The sequence below is a fragment of the Phyllostomus hastatus genome, unplaced genomic scaffold, assembly GCF_019186645.2.
Source record: "Phyllostomus hastatus isolate PE091 unplaced genomic scaffold, TTU_PhHast_1.1 phas_contig_16, whole genome shotgun sequence".
NCBI lineage: Eukaryota > Metazoa > Chordata > Mammalia > Chiroptera > Phyllostomidae > Phyllostomus > Phyllostomus hastatus.
This window is the reverse complement of record NW_025333643.1, coordinates 7,327,422-7,342,505: the sequence shown is the minus strand read 5'-3', so window position 1 is coordinate 7,342,505 and position 15,084 is coordinate 7,327,422. Positions and strand designations below refer to the sequence as shown.

Genomic DNA, 15,084 nt, shown 5'->3' with positions numbered 1-15,084 from the left:
GAAGGCCACAGTCCCTTTTTCCTCCAGTAAGGAGGATTTTCCTCCTTATGAATTTCCTCCATAAGAATGACCAGTTCTAGTTCTATTTCTCTCTTCTTACTGGATGTTTAGGTTGCCACTATGGATTGGATCTAGTATGAGAGCTATACACAATATTAGAGGCTCCCAATTACCTGTATGTATGTATTTATAAATATACAGTTATGTGCCTCTTAACTATGGAGAGACATTCTGAGAAATGCATTGGTAGGTACATCAATCATGTCAAGTAATTCATAATAATACCAGAGACTCAACTTTCCAGCATAAGGAGGAACAGCATACACACACACACACACACACACACACACACACACACACACACAGTACAGCAAGTCTCCTCAAGCTGTGAAATTCAAAGTTTTCAAAATTAGTGGGTCCTAATATGTTGGTCTTAAATATGGTTACTGCATATGATCCCCACATATATTTTTATGAATTCTTAAACTAGGCAGCCCTAGTATGTTGATTCTTAATTCAATTAATATGTTCTAGCTGTAGGTTTAACATGCATGCCAATATGGCAGCACTAAGGGGAAGATTTCACATGTGATTCATCCTCATCTAACTCCATCTGGCTACAGATTTGTGTATATGTAAATTTAGCAATATTAATATATTGATTTTAACACATTGATCTTAACAAGATCTGGTGTCCTTTACTCAGCAAAGGCAGCTCTGACATGTTGGTGTAGCTGAAGCCAGAACTGAGACCTAGAATCTGAACTGGAACCTCTATAGGAGAAAGAATAGATACAGTTTGATTACAAACCAGGACGTTTGGGGTCTAGTCTGATTCCATGTTAGTCTGGAGAAGTCTCTTAAACACTGAGAGACTTGGTTCCCTAAATGGGGAAAGCAAGGATTGAAGTAGGATTGTCCACAAATTTACTAATCTCTTAGCTTGAATCTGATTTCTTATTGTTATTTCTGTTCTCTGTTTAATCATGTAAATAATTAATGGCATTTTTTTGGTTTTGTAACTAAAACTTTCTTTTACCTATATTGTTGGATTCAAAAGCTGTAAGTTTAGACTGTATTTTTTAAGTGAATATCTTATGAAACTACACAGAATTCTAAATCCAAAGGCAGTGAATTGTTTCCAGATTATGGTTTTAGTCATAGTCTTGAAGGCAGTTCTTCTAAAATATATGCTCAGTGAGCTTAGTATGTTTCTAACAGTGTGTTCCAAATTCATAATATGGAAGTGGGGCATGTTTACTGTCTATGAAACCAACTTGAATTTTACTTTATTGCTTCTATCTATCCCTAAGCCAAGGGGATAGTAAAACATGAGTTAGGGTAGTCAAACGCAATAGAGAGAAGGGAAAATTTCTGTAGATGTATGCTGGTAGTCTTTAAGCACTGAACTTTTTATGGGGAATAGTGTACATCATCAAAGCCTGTGGAGATAATGATCATTTTCTATTGAAACAAACACAATTCCCCATGCAACAGATGAAAAAACATTAAGTCCTTTCTTATAATATATTCTTAAAGAATATAAAAGGGAGGAGTAACTTTAGTTTTATAGATGAGCTATTTTGTAGTGCATATTTGACAATATGAGAAGGTCCCCCAAAATGGAATTTATTTATAAAAATCATGCATTTATTTTTACATGTTTAAACTGCAGTCACCTTCAAAGTACTCTCCATTTCATGTGATAAACCTATTGAGACTTTTTTCCACTGCTCAAAACAGTTTTTAAAAAGGTTTTACTTATTTGTTTGTTTGTTTGTTTTAGAGATAGGGGAAGGGAGGGAGAAAGAGAGGCAGAGAAACATCAATGTGTGGTTACCTCTTGTGTGCCCCCAACTGGGGACCTGGCTTGCAACCCAGGTATGTGCCCCAAAGGGGAATCAAACCGGTGACCCTTTAGTTCACAGGTTTGTAGTCAATCCACTGAGCTACACCAGGCAGGGCTCAAAACAGTTTTTTAACTTGTTGCTGTGATTTTAATGCCTTTTAGTGCTTCTGCCATTTTTTGTTTTACCTCTTCCACTTCAGCAAAACATTTCCCTTTGAGGAAATTATTATCCAAGAAAACAACAACAACAAAAATACCTCTCTGGGTGAGATAGGTGAATATGGAAGTGGGGCATGGGAGTCATGCCATTTTTGGTCAAAAACTGCTGAACACTCAGCATGGTATGGGCAGGTATGCTTATAAATCACCCATTATGAAATGGTCAAATGCATTGAGAGAGTCTTCAGAAAAAATCACTGAAGCTGAACGTAGACTCTCACAACAATGCCAGCTGGTACACTGATACAGATGGGTTCCTAGAACACTCACCTAATGGGGGGAAGCCTACAAGGGGTTCACCCTCCAGAAAATAATTCTGTTTTGGGGAGTTCCCGCTCGTATGTCTCTACCATTTCATTTGTCATTTCTGAAAATGATACAAAGTTTTAGGAGTTGAATTCACTGATTCTAGTTGTTCTAGAAGACATTCTGGAAGTACTTGCCTGCAGGAAAAATTAAGCTGTCTTGAAGCAGTGTGGTTTTTAATCCCAGAGTTTGGAAGGCACATATTCATCTTTGCATACCCTCAGTGGGTCACGATATTTTACGTGGTTGATTGGCACAAAGTAGTGAATTGTCAAATAGGAATGGTGAAGTGTTATATGAAAATTCACACATCTTAATAATAGGCATATGACTAGAAAAGCATGAGTGAGCAATTAAAAATATTTAATGTATCTACACCATGGAGTTTAAGTTGTGGAAAGTGACAAGCTGACAAATGGAACAAAGAGGTCACAGCAAAAGGCATTCTTAGCAAGCTAGCAACTTACAGAATTATAGTCCTTCCATTTTTGTTTAGGTTTAACAGTTTAAGTGTTTCAAATGGAAAAATTTCATTATAATAGGAAAAGAATAAAATTATGCAACAAATTCAGAAAGTTTAGTTTGTGGATATCTTCATGAAATGTCTCACCAGTTGAGTTTATTAGCACAGCATCAAGTATGAGGAATGTTCACTATTTCTTGTAAAACAGCAACCTCCATGAAGTTTATGTTTGTTCTTACTAAGGAAGATGGTCTCTTGTTTATCATTGCTAACCCTGTAACTTCTAGAATGAGGATCTTGCAACATGGCCCAGTAGGGACGAGGTAAGCTTAAGCCATAAGGGAACAGTTCCTGGTTTTAGAATTTATATTTAGGTGACTGTAATGATTCAGGGAAATATTGCCAATGGTAGAGCAGTAGCACAGTAGGAGCTAGTTGGTTTAGTGATCTGTGGTAATATCCCACTGTTATATAGTGGCACTATCTGTTGGAGGACTATATTATTTTTCTCTGAAAAACAAAGAGCTGGCTTGTGGATGTAGCTATATGGAGAGTTTTTCATGCAACCTGGATAAGAAGCACGCTTCAGGTAGGGAAAATATAGCCTGTGCTACCCAAATCTGAGAAACCCTATAGACACTTTGTTTACTCAGAGTGTTTTTAGCCAATTGTTATCTGGAGATCTTCCTAGGTAAGCCAATATATCATCTATCACACATGGACAAGCTTTGCACAACTTGGCTCTGCAAAGGCAGTGTGGACCGTGTTATACAAGAAATGTGATCATGGTCTCAGACGTTGTCTCTGTGCACATGTTTGTTTGGGTAAGAGGGTGGTGAGTGGTGAGTGGTGAGAAGACAAGAAAGAAAAAAATTGAGACATTTGCTGCTCAGGGACAAATTTGCTGGGGTAAGAGTAGTGGCTTAAAGGAAGGACTGTGTCTCTACAGTAGCACCCACAGGCCACTCTTCTTCTGCATATATCAGAATAGAACCCTGGTGAATTTCAATACTTAAATAATAGGGCTATTTGGTTTTAATGGAAGAGTTATTTCACTGAATAACAGAATTAGGGTTACTGAAGTAGCTCAGGGCCCTTAACTCAATGGTTCTCAAAACTGTGTCTATAATAATTCCCAGAGGAATTTGTCTTAAAGAAATATTTCCTGTCTGCCCTTTCCAACTTCTTCATAGGGCTAGAATGGGAAATAGACCTCCAAGTTTTTTAACAAGCAGTGGAAACCAAGCATGCTTCTTAAAATTGCCTAAGCATTTTTTTCCCAACGCATAGAAGACATCCTGTATATCTTCCCTTGATTTCTACTTCCAGAGTCTTTGGGAATAAGTCTCTTGGGATTAATTCTCATCCCAAATAAATGAGATATCTGGAGATCGAGGAACCAGGAAATCAGAAAGATATTTTCCAGAGTCAAAGACAAAGTCTAGAATAGGAAGGTCTGAATGAAATGTCAACTCCAAGGTTTGGGCTCTTAAAAGCCCAAGCCAAGATATTGTCCCTGGGCCCAGCCATAGCAGGGGATCAGGCACAGGGGAGTGTTTCCCAGGTTTATTTCTTGAAGGGCTGAGACTATAGGCCAAGACCTTATGATCTTCCACAGGTAGTACATAGCCTTCCAGCATCTGAACACAAAGCAACAAGCAGATTAATACTGACATAGAGATCATAAGTATTTGACAGGTAGGTAAACATTCCCCAATCCATGCCCAGAGTAGACATCACTAATCAATTTTGGCTTCCCCTGAACCCAGGTGTGGTCTTGAAATCTTTATCAATACAGTCTTTAGGCTGTGTGGCCACCACAGTAAGTCAGAACTGGAAGGAATATGAAATCCATGTGCCATTTCTGATTTAGCACTGGTCTCCAACAAACAATCACATAATATCTCTTCCTACCCAGCTGTTTGTTACCATTACATGAAAGCCAGTGGAAAGCTTTCATTAAGATTAATCTGTTTACAGTAAAGAACAGTCAAGAAAATGAGGTGTACTTCTTTATGCTATGATTACAAATCTCTTTTTATAAATTGCCAAATGCCATACAGAAAGAAGCAGTCCTAGTTTTCTTCAGGAGTTGTATATTAATTTATACTTCTATACTATTTGATTTGATTAAAATTTTCAAATAGTCTTTCAGGGATTGAACTACCAATGTGAAACACCTTTAATGTCCCTAGTGGTCTGTGAAGGACTGTGATACAGTTAAAGATACCATCCTTGTCTGGCAGGAGTCAAGGCTAGTGGTCAACCTAGGATATCAAACAGACTTTTTGACTAGTGTGAGGTTATCCCACAAAGAATGAGGGATGGCCACACAGAGAAAGAAACTCCACCAAAGTTTCACAGAAGATGTGGTGAGTGGATTGAAGTTAATAGGCAGCAAAGGCAATGTTGAGAATCTAGCAAGAAATTATATCACAAGTAGAGGGTGGTGTTTTAGCACATGGCACATAGAGTGAGGAGACAGATTACACTCATATGACTTTGACTTATGCAAATACGAGAGAGTGTGCTAGTAAAACTTAATAAAACTTCTTCTGTGGTCAAATTTTGAAACATCGTGAACCCTAATGTTTCATTCCCAAATTCAACTTTTGGCAAGAATCACATCTTTTCAAAGTGGTGGGCCAAGTTAATTTTAAATACTATAGCCTGTGAGCTGAAATACCTGCTGTGCTTTCTTACAATGAAATACACTCTTCTGCATATATTAAATTTGACTTGGTCTTCCCTCTGATCCAAGTTCAGCCCCATGTGGTTTTGTGGACCTGGACTCTGTAGCAGAGGTAGTGATGTGGTGAAGAGAAGTGGAGCCAAATTATGAAGATTTTAGACTTTCTCCTTGAAGCTGTGGAGATCCAAGGTTTTTAAATGTGGAAGGAATGCAAACATTGGATTTTGATGGCAATTCCAGGGGATAGAACTGAGAAAGTGTGAAAAGCAGGTAGTGGTAATAAAACTAAGTAGCATTATAATAAAACATCAGTTTTCAACTGGTATGCCAAGAATTTTTAAACCATGTACTACCTGACTATTTAGTTAGGGGCACTGACCTCTTTTCCCTTAGATTGTCAAAAAAATGATAACAGTCAACTCAGTGATGGCTGTCTGGTGTGAATGAATTAAAATTATTTTTTGTCTGATCAACAAAAAATATAATAAATATATTTGGTGTTCAGCAGAATTTTAGTAATTAGTTTGTGTGTACCATAAGATGAAAAAGGGTGAAAATTATTGTAATAAATTGACAAGAGATGGCACTGGTTTGAAGAAAGCCCAATGTATTAGGAAAGATACAGCAGTTTTGAAAGCAGGGTTGAACATTAAGAGAATGTATAAAAGGCTATGTGTTATCTTTCTTTTGGGGTTATGTTGTTTGTTACTGAAATAGAGATACAGATTTTTTTCTGTGTTTGATTTTGAAAGTCACATTGCCCACTATTTCATCTTTTTTCAAATAGCACCTAATTGAGGAAAGAAGAGAACTCCCATTATCCCATCCTCTAGAGACAGTTGTTGTCAACAGCCTGATGTCTCTACTTTTAGACATACAGACATGTTCTACACATATCTGTACTCACACACATACACAGACATAGTTTAAAATATAGTCCATATTTTCCCATCTTGGATGCTTAGTAAGAACTTTCACCTTGCATCTAAACACAGTGGAGAGAAATGTTCCAATACGTAGTTTATACTGAGGTTGTTGGTGCACCCATACTGTGATGGGCATGCTGACTGGTGGTTGAGATCTTGCTTTTGTTGTTTACTTTCATCTATGTCTATTTATATCAGAAGCATAGGAAACCACCTCCTTTCTGCTTCCTGCTGTCTTCTTGGTGATAACTGAACTTCTCTCCAAACAGACTTCTGAAGCCAGCTGTGCACACCTGGTGCAATTGGTGTTAGACAATGCCTTTTGATGGTGTAATCCTCCTGTCTACCCTTATGATGAGTCAGTTAATTTCAGATACAGTTACCTAGGATACTTGGAACCTTCACCATCTTAGTCCCTTCATTTGGCAAGAATGACCAGCAGGTAAAAACCAAGAGCTTATGTAAACTAGACTGAGCTGTAATAAGGAAATAGCTTACTAAATTAAATTAACAAAGGCCCTAGCCATTCAAGATTTCAACGGAGAGTCACTCCAGAAAGAGAAATTTCTGCTAAAAGGGAAGATTCAACAAGAGACCTTGAATCTGCCCCACATGGGGTGCTCCCTGGAGCACACTTTTCCTATTAGGTATTTTTCACTTTGAGACTTCAGCCACCAAGAGACCCAGCCTTAGGGACCAAGACCACATCTTTATAACTAAGCCAGGATCATCAAATAAACCTCCCTGTTCTTTGGCATTTATCAGAGCATCAGAGATTACCTATCATTTTCAGAAAGACCTTTTATCAAAGCAGAAGAAATCATAACATAGTTTGCTGATGAGCAGTGAGGGGACTGCTTTGGGGTCCTGAGATCACCATACTATAGATCATAAATCAGGCCCAACTAGGATTTCTTTCTAGTCCCAGTTTCTCTTATCCTAGAAACCTAATGACTGCCCACCCCAGCCCCCCGCCCCGCCCCATCATTCAGTAGTACTCTGAACCTAAACATTATATATATATATATATAAAATTGGATATGTCATTTAACCTCCTGGGTTCTTTCACCTGCGTGAAGAGTATAATTATTCCTACTTTTAGGTTTGTTTAAGAAAAATGAGATCTTTAAATTACTTAGCACAGTACTTAAAAGACTGATGATATCAAGTACTGGGGAGGATCTGGAACAAGTGGAGCTCTACTACACTGCTGGTGAAAATGTAAAAAGCTAAAAAGTGATGCAATCACTTTGGAAAACAGTTGGGCAAATTCTTAAACATACACCTATTGACTATTCTATGGCTATTCTATTCAATGGCTATTATAGCCATTACTCCTATGTCTTTACTCAAGAGAAGTGAAAAAATATGTCCATACAAAGACTTGAACATGATTTTTTTTCTGGCAGCTATGTTTTTTAATAGTCTAAAACTGGAAAGAATCCAAATGCCCATCAATGGATGAATGGATAAACAAGTTAAAGTCTCTCCATAAAATGCAATACTGCTCTGCAGTAAAAAGCAAGGGACTGCCCTGACCAGTGTGGCTCGGTGGTCTGATGCCATCCCACAAAGTGAAGGTTGCCAGTTTGATTCCTGGTCAGAACACATGCCTGATTTGCAGGTTCAGTCCCTGGCTGGGGCATGTAGGAGAAGCAACAGATTGATGTTTATCTTCCTCTCCTTCTCCCTCCCTTCCCATCTCTCTAAAAATAAATGAATAAAATCTTAGAAAAAAAAGCAATGGACTATTGATACATCCAACAGCAAGGATGTATCTCTAATTATAATGAGTGAAAGAATATGGATAAAAGAGGTATCTACTATATGATTTTATTTATACAAAATTCTTTTAAAACTCAAATTAATCTATAGTGATACAATGCACATCAATAATGGGCTGGGAAGAGGGGGTGGGGCTTAAAATTACAAAGGGAGACAAGGAAATATGGAAGGTGGTGGGTGGGTGTTTATTTTCATGATTGTGGTGATGGTTTCACAGATGTATACATACATCAAAGCTGATCAAACTGTGTACTTCAGAAATGTGAAGTTTATTATATATTACTTTGTTTAAAAACAAAATTTAACCAAGCAAAATTTAAAGATTTTAATATGCTTTATTCAACGATCCATGAATTGGATAGCATCCTATCTAGCAAATAGAAAGAGACTCTGGAGAGCTATATAAGATAAAAGACTTAAATACAGAAGAAGTTGGGACAAGGAAGAGTGAATTGTTTTAGGCAAGGTCACCTTTCCTTGGGCTCAATGGGGGTCTATCAAACAGATTACCTTACTAGTGCTGATCAGGTAATTGTAGACTGACTGGTTAAGAATACATACCTGAGAGAAGTTGAAACTGCAATTAGGTTAGGTATTGTCTCAGTTTGGTGATGTGTGATTCACACAAGTGACTCTATTTTAGACCTGGTGTCATTTTCAACAAATTATATATCAATAAAACCATGAAAAATGTTTTGCACAAAAATTCTTTCTCATCTTCCTTTTATTTTGAAACTTAATCATCAAATGCTGATATACCTATTGGTCTATTTGCACAGTTCTGAGACTAGAAATTGCATCAGTAATGAAACTACAATTGTATAAATGAACTAGAGTATGAGAGCTTCAGATGCTCTCTGGCACATGGTAAATGATCAGTAAAGAACTATATCCTTCCACAGTAGGTTTTCCCTTAGCAAAACAATACTGTCTGGTCAAAGCAAAATGGTAAGAAGAGGTAAAATTGTCGTGTATTTGGGGAAACTGTAAGTATAGGTTATAATATGGTAGATGACAAAAACTAAACTCTGGAGGTGTGGGTAGAGGTGAAATTTTGAAGGACCCTGTACACTTGACAGTTTTAGGTAATAGAGGAGTATGCTTTAATGAGTTGACAGTGAAGTGTGACATTGTTGAATTTATGCTGTAGAAAGGTTATTCATTATGAATGAGTAATGGTTTGCATGATAGCTAAAATATTGTGATTTATAATATGAAATATTTATTTGGTCTTTGCCTTTTTTTCTGTTACACAGCTCCTATAACCCTTGGAATTTCTTAAGTGAAGAGAGTAATAAAGGTGTCTTGTTATGTTAATGAGGTGACTTTTGGACTACAACTATGAATAGGGACTGTTTGCTAGGACAATCAGCCATGTGATTATAGAGTTGGAAATTTCAATCCAACCCCAGTCTCCAAGGAGAAGAGAGTGCCTGAAAGGTGAATCTATTGCCAATGGTCAATGATTTAATCAATAAAGGATGGGACTTGGAGAGCTTCTGGGTTGGTGAACCTATGGAGATTTGGGTAGAGTGGCACACCGTGAAAGCATAGAAAGTCTGCATCCTTTCCCCATACCTACATACTATGTATCTCTTCCATTGACTATTCTTGGGTTACATCCTCTTATTTTAAAAAATGGTAATCCAGTAAGTAATATGTTTCTCTGAGTTCTGTAAGCTGCTCTTGCAAATTAATCAAACCTAAGAAAGGGGTTATTGGAACCTCCAATCCATAGTTGGTAGGTCAGAAGCACAGGTAGTAGTATAGACTTGCAATTGGCATCTAAATTTGGGTGGGGGAGCAGTCTTATGGAACTGAGCCCTTAACCTGTGTAATCTGATGCTATGAATGGTGTCAAAATTCAGTTGAAGCACAAGATATCACTGTGTGGTGATATGGGGAAATTTCCCACTCATCAGAATTATGCACAGAGTCTTTTTATAGTTAATATGTGAAATTATATTCTGGGAAGACAAACAGTGGTTACCAGTAGTGATTTAAATAGACTTTTTCTCTATGCTCAGATTTTAAGATCCATAATAGTATAAAACTGAAGGGATGAGGAAGAGTGAAAATGGTGCTTTGGAGGAAAAAATATAGATCAGAGCTGGTAGCCAGCAGACCTCCCATATGATAGAATGTTAGAGGGGATCTGGGAATTAAAATTCTGCTCCTAGAGATGATTAGTAGAAAGGAGACTTTCGAACACTGCCTTCAATCTATACCGTCCTAAGTACTGAGAGAGGTGTAAGGGTGAGACTGCAACACAGTACTAGTGATGTATATTATGGGTATTGTAGATGATATTGAAGAGTATCTGTCTACTAGAAATGCTGTTTGTACACAGTTTCCCTTGATTTGGGTATTGTCAGTGCATTGACACTGCATTGGTTTCTCCCAAGGAAAATGGGTTTCTGGCTTTTGAACTATACGTAGTTTCTGATGAATACAGCTGTTCTTAGCTGATTGTCACTTGTGTCTCAAGAATGCAGGGGGCATGACATCTTCTATGGAGTTATATACCTTCTAATAGCCCAGCTTGTTAACTTGCACTTTTGGTAGTTCTCTGCCTGAGCTCAGCACCACATTTGGCTCTCCAGATCTGACTGAGTTTGGCCATAAACCTGTTAGTAAGTCAGTGTATCCGGGAGCAAATAACCTAAATAAATGATAACCCAATTATAGACTTCAAGGAGGGTTCATGTGGAATTTCTCAGATTAAACTAGTTACACTTTCCCATTCAAGCCTCAGGCACATGAAGGTATTAGAGAAGAGAAGGGAACACAAGTAGTCAACAGGGAAATTGTCAGGCAAGGTTGAGAGTACACCATGGCAAGGAATCTAAAGGACAAGCCAATGCCACTAAAGTAGCAATTCCTTGACATTCTCACAGGTCTTTATACACCTGAAGGGGCAATATCAGGCACAGTGAGTGGGTCATCAGTAAAAGTCTGTTAGTTGGCTCTTGAATGACTGAAACACAGTCCCATTTTCTTTCCTGTATTGCAGACTCTCATCACTTAGACCATTAATGTGATCTCACTTTTATAATTTATCACTTGCAAGAAGCTAATATTGTTTCCAAAGAGGCTTGATTTATATATAAGGAGTCAATTGTTCACACTTGGGAAATTCTGACAAACAGATCCAAAGCCCCAGATCAGTTTGTAATGATTGGGTGTTAGCATCCAAGACCGGATATTTAGGCTAGCTAAATCTGCTTTCCAGTACTTCAGTTCCATTGTATTTGTCTGGTAATCTTCCCAGGGCCCTGTCAGAGTGACTAGGTTGAAACTCCATAGCCAAATTGCCTTGTTGATGAGGCCAGGGCTGCTGCCTGGTGCTGGACCAAGTACCAGATGAATGGAGTCCTTAGTTTTAGCCCTGCAATCATATCATTCCCACTTTGTCTAATGTTTCAGATCTTGACGTTTCTTGTGTATCTTTTTTTAAAGATGCTTAACTGAAAGGCAAGCAACCACATAGATGTTTCTAATTTGTGTAGTAAAATTTAATTTAGTTTTAACCCCTTTTTCCCAAAATCTTTGCTGGATGAGTGGATGGGGATAGAAATAAGTGTTATAAGACCTTGGAACTTTCCTATTAGTTTTTAAATTGGGATAGTACCTGGTTACAGTGCAGTAGGGAATAGGGCCAGAATCTTCAGATTTTTCAATATTGAAAACCTGCCATAAAAAACAAATAGAGGCAAACTGCTGACACAGGAATTGAACTGAAATTCTAGGAGTACCTATGTCAGAGAAGGAGACTTTGCTGTCTGATTCCAGGGTTAAGAGCTGTGTGGATAATTGGTATGCAGGCTCATTAAATCTTACATCCTCATAAAGAGCTCTGCAAAATGGAAGGGCCTGTCATTTCATTTTGTCATAGAAATCCAGTTTCCCACTACAGCTGTTGGGAAGAGAAAATGTAAGGAAATGGTGCCTCAATGGTGATGGTGGCAATCCGTATATCTAATGCAGAAGCACTGGTTTCTAGAATGAGTCCTTGGGTGCCTAAAATGGGAAATTATTTCTAACATGTCTTGGGTGATCCAACTGATTTATGTTCCAATTGATTGCTTGACTTATAACCAATAGTCAGTTTTTTATCAAGTTTCTCCCATCACACAGGTCCTTAAAAAAGCAGGCTACTAACCTGCTTATATACTGAAATAGCAAATAAGAAAAGTTTTTGTTTCCCCTAATGATATTGCCCCCACCCCAGTGGCCTGCCACTCCTGAACCAGATATTCTAGGAGAAAGAGTTTTTTTTTGGTTTTTTTTGGTTTGTTTTTTGACTGACCCCTGTTATTTAAAAGCTAATTCCTTTTCAATCATCACCCAAGGATATGTTTTATTGATTTTAGAGAAAGAGGAAAGGGAGGGGGAGAGAAATAGAGATAGAGACAGAGAGAGAGAGGTAGAGAGAAAAACATCAAGGTAATAGAGAAAAATTGATTGGTAGCCTCTCATTCACACCCTGGCCAAGGATGGAACCCACAGCCTAGGTATGTGCTCTGACCAGGATTCAAACCCTTGATCTTTTGGTGCACGGGGCAATGCTCCAACCAACTGAACCACTTGACCAGGGCTGATAGTTGATTTTTTAAATGCCTGTTACGTGCCAGGCCCATGAACCCCAACACCTACAAAAATCATATCACTCCCTTTTGGAAAGAAATTCTCAAGTTGCTTCCCATTGATATCATCATCATCATCATCATTGCTTCCCTGCCACCATCAGAATGATAATACTGTTTAAACTCTTTCTTAGACCCTATGAGACTTAGATCAAGGGGCATAAACTATAGCTGACCAGCCAGATCTAACCAGCTGCTTGTTTTTTATAAATATTTTTTTATTGAAACACAGCCATTCTGATTCATTAACATACTGCCAATGGTGGTTTTCAGCCTACACACAGGCAGACTTGAGTAGCTGTGGCAGAGAACATAGGGCCTGCAGAGCTGAAAATATTTATAATCTCGACCTTTACCAAAGAAGGTTGTTGTTCCTGCCTCAGGTGAGCTGATGTTTTCCTACCTCTCTGACCTTCATTTCCTGTGCTTCCCATTCTCATTGACCTCACTTCAGTCTTGTGATTTTATTTCTTCCTCTGAACATACTGAGACCATTTCCTTCTCAGAACCTTTTCACAGTATGTGCCATGTCTAGGATTCTGTCACCCAGAACATCTGTCTCATCATTCAGATCTCAGCTCGCAGAGGAATCTTTTAACTGTCCTCCATACAAGTTAAAGTTATCTTCATCCTAGTTACATTCTATTGCTATAATTATCCATCACTAACTGATGTCAGTTATTGTTTTGCTCATGTGCTTTTTGCCCACATCTCCTCGTAAATATCAGTACCTGGAATGCAAGCCCTCAGTCTGTCGGGCTCTTCTCTTGATTCCTGGGGCTCTAACCAGTGCCTGGCCCTGGTGAGTATTCAATAAATCTCTGTGAGATGAATGAATGAAACAATGAATGAATGGATCTGTTTTGGAGTAATATACAGACCCTGCCCTTGATAAACAGTTTAGAAGTTCAGAGAGCCATGTAAACCAGTATTTGTGAAAACTGCTACAATATGAAACTATAGGGAAGTAGAATTTTAGCAAGAAATGAAAGAGATCAGTCTTGCTGGAGGAGTGTAAAGACCAGACAAATCTTTAAGGATGACTAGGCACTGTTAGATGGATAAATGTTCCACACTGAATGCATTGACTATGAAAGTGATTTATTAAAATTGATTTCCAGTGAATCTGTAAAAATGTACAATCTCACACTTTATTTTTAGTATTCAGAATAGTAAATATGAAAAAAAATCTAAAAATACTCAAGGTAGTGTGTAGCTGGGAAAATAGATATTTTTACAAACTTCATTAGATGTCTAAACTGATCAAATCCCAAATCCTTTTTTCTGGTTTTGAGTCTGGATTATTTTTAATTTTTAAAATTTTAATTCTTATTTTTCCAGGTTTTATTGAGATATGGTTGACATTGTATTAGTTTAAGGTATATTCATAATTATTTGATATGTATATATACTGCAAAATGTTTACCATAGTGAGTTTACTTAATATTTATCAACTCAAATAGTTACAAATGTTTTCTTGTGATGAGAAATTGAAAGATCTAGTCTCCTAACAACTTTTAAATATATGATACAATATTGTTAACTGTAGTCACAATGCTGTATATTACATACCCAGAAGTTACTTATCTTGTAACTGGAAATTTGTACCTTTTGACCACCTTCACTCAGTTCCCAACCCCTGCCTTTGGCAAACACCAATCTTTTGCTTGCTTCTATGAGTTTGTTTAGATTCCACATATATATGACCAAATATCAGATAGAAAATATCATATGGTATTTGCCTTTCTCTGGATGATTTCACTAAGCATAATAACCTCAAGGTCCATCCATGTTGTTGGAAATGGCAGGTTACGTTTTTATAGCTGAATAATATGTCATTGTGTATATTCACCATAGTTCTCTATTTATTCATCCACTGATGAACATTCATGTTATTTCCAAGTACTGCAGTGAACATGGGGCTACAGATACCTCTCTGAGATAATGGTTCTGGTGTTGAGTGTGTGTGTGTTTTTTTGGATATATTTCCAGAAGTAGAATTGCTAGATCATATGGTAGTTCTATTTATAATTGTTTAGGGAAAATTTACACTGCTTTTTATAGTAGCTGTATCAATTTACATTATTACCAACAAGGGTTCCCTTTTCTCCACATCCTTACCAACACTTGTTTGTTGATTTATTGATGATGGCCATTCTGACTAGTGTGGCTTTAATTTGCCTTTCCCTGATGATGAA

General features: G+C 37.6%; 1 protein-coding gene across 2 annotated transcripts in view; it reads left to right on the top strand.

Annotated features, from left to right (window-relative positions):
* The window catches only part of GRM7 (glutamate metabotropic receptor 7), an 861,618-nt gene that overhangs the window by 685,220 nt on the left and 161,314 nt on the right, over positions 1–15,084 (top strand). The gene's annotated exons all lie outside the window — the stretch shown is intronic.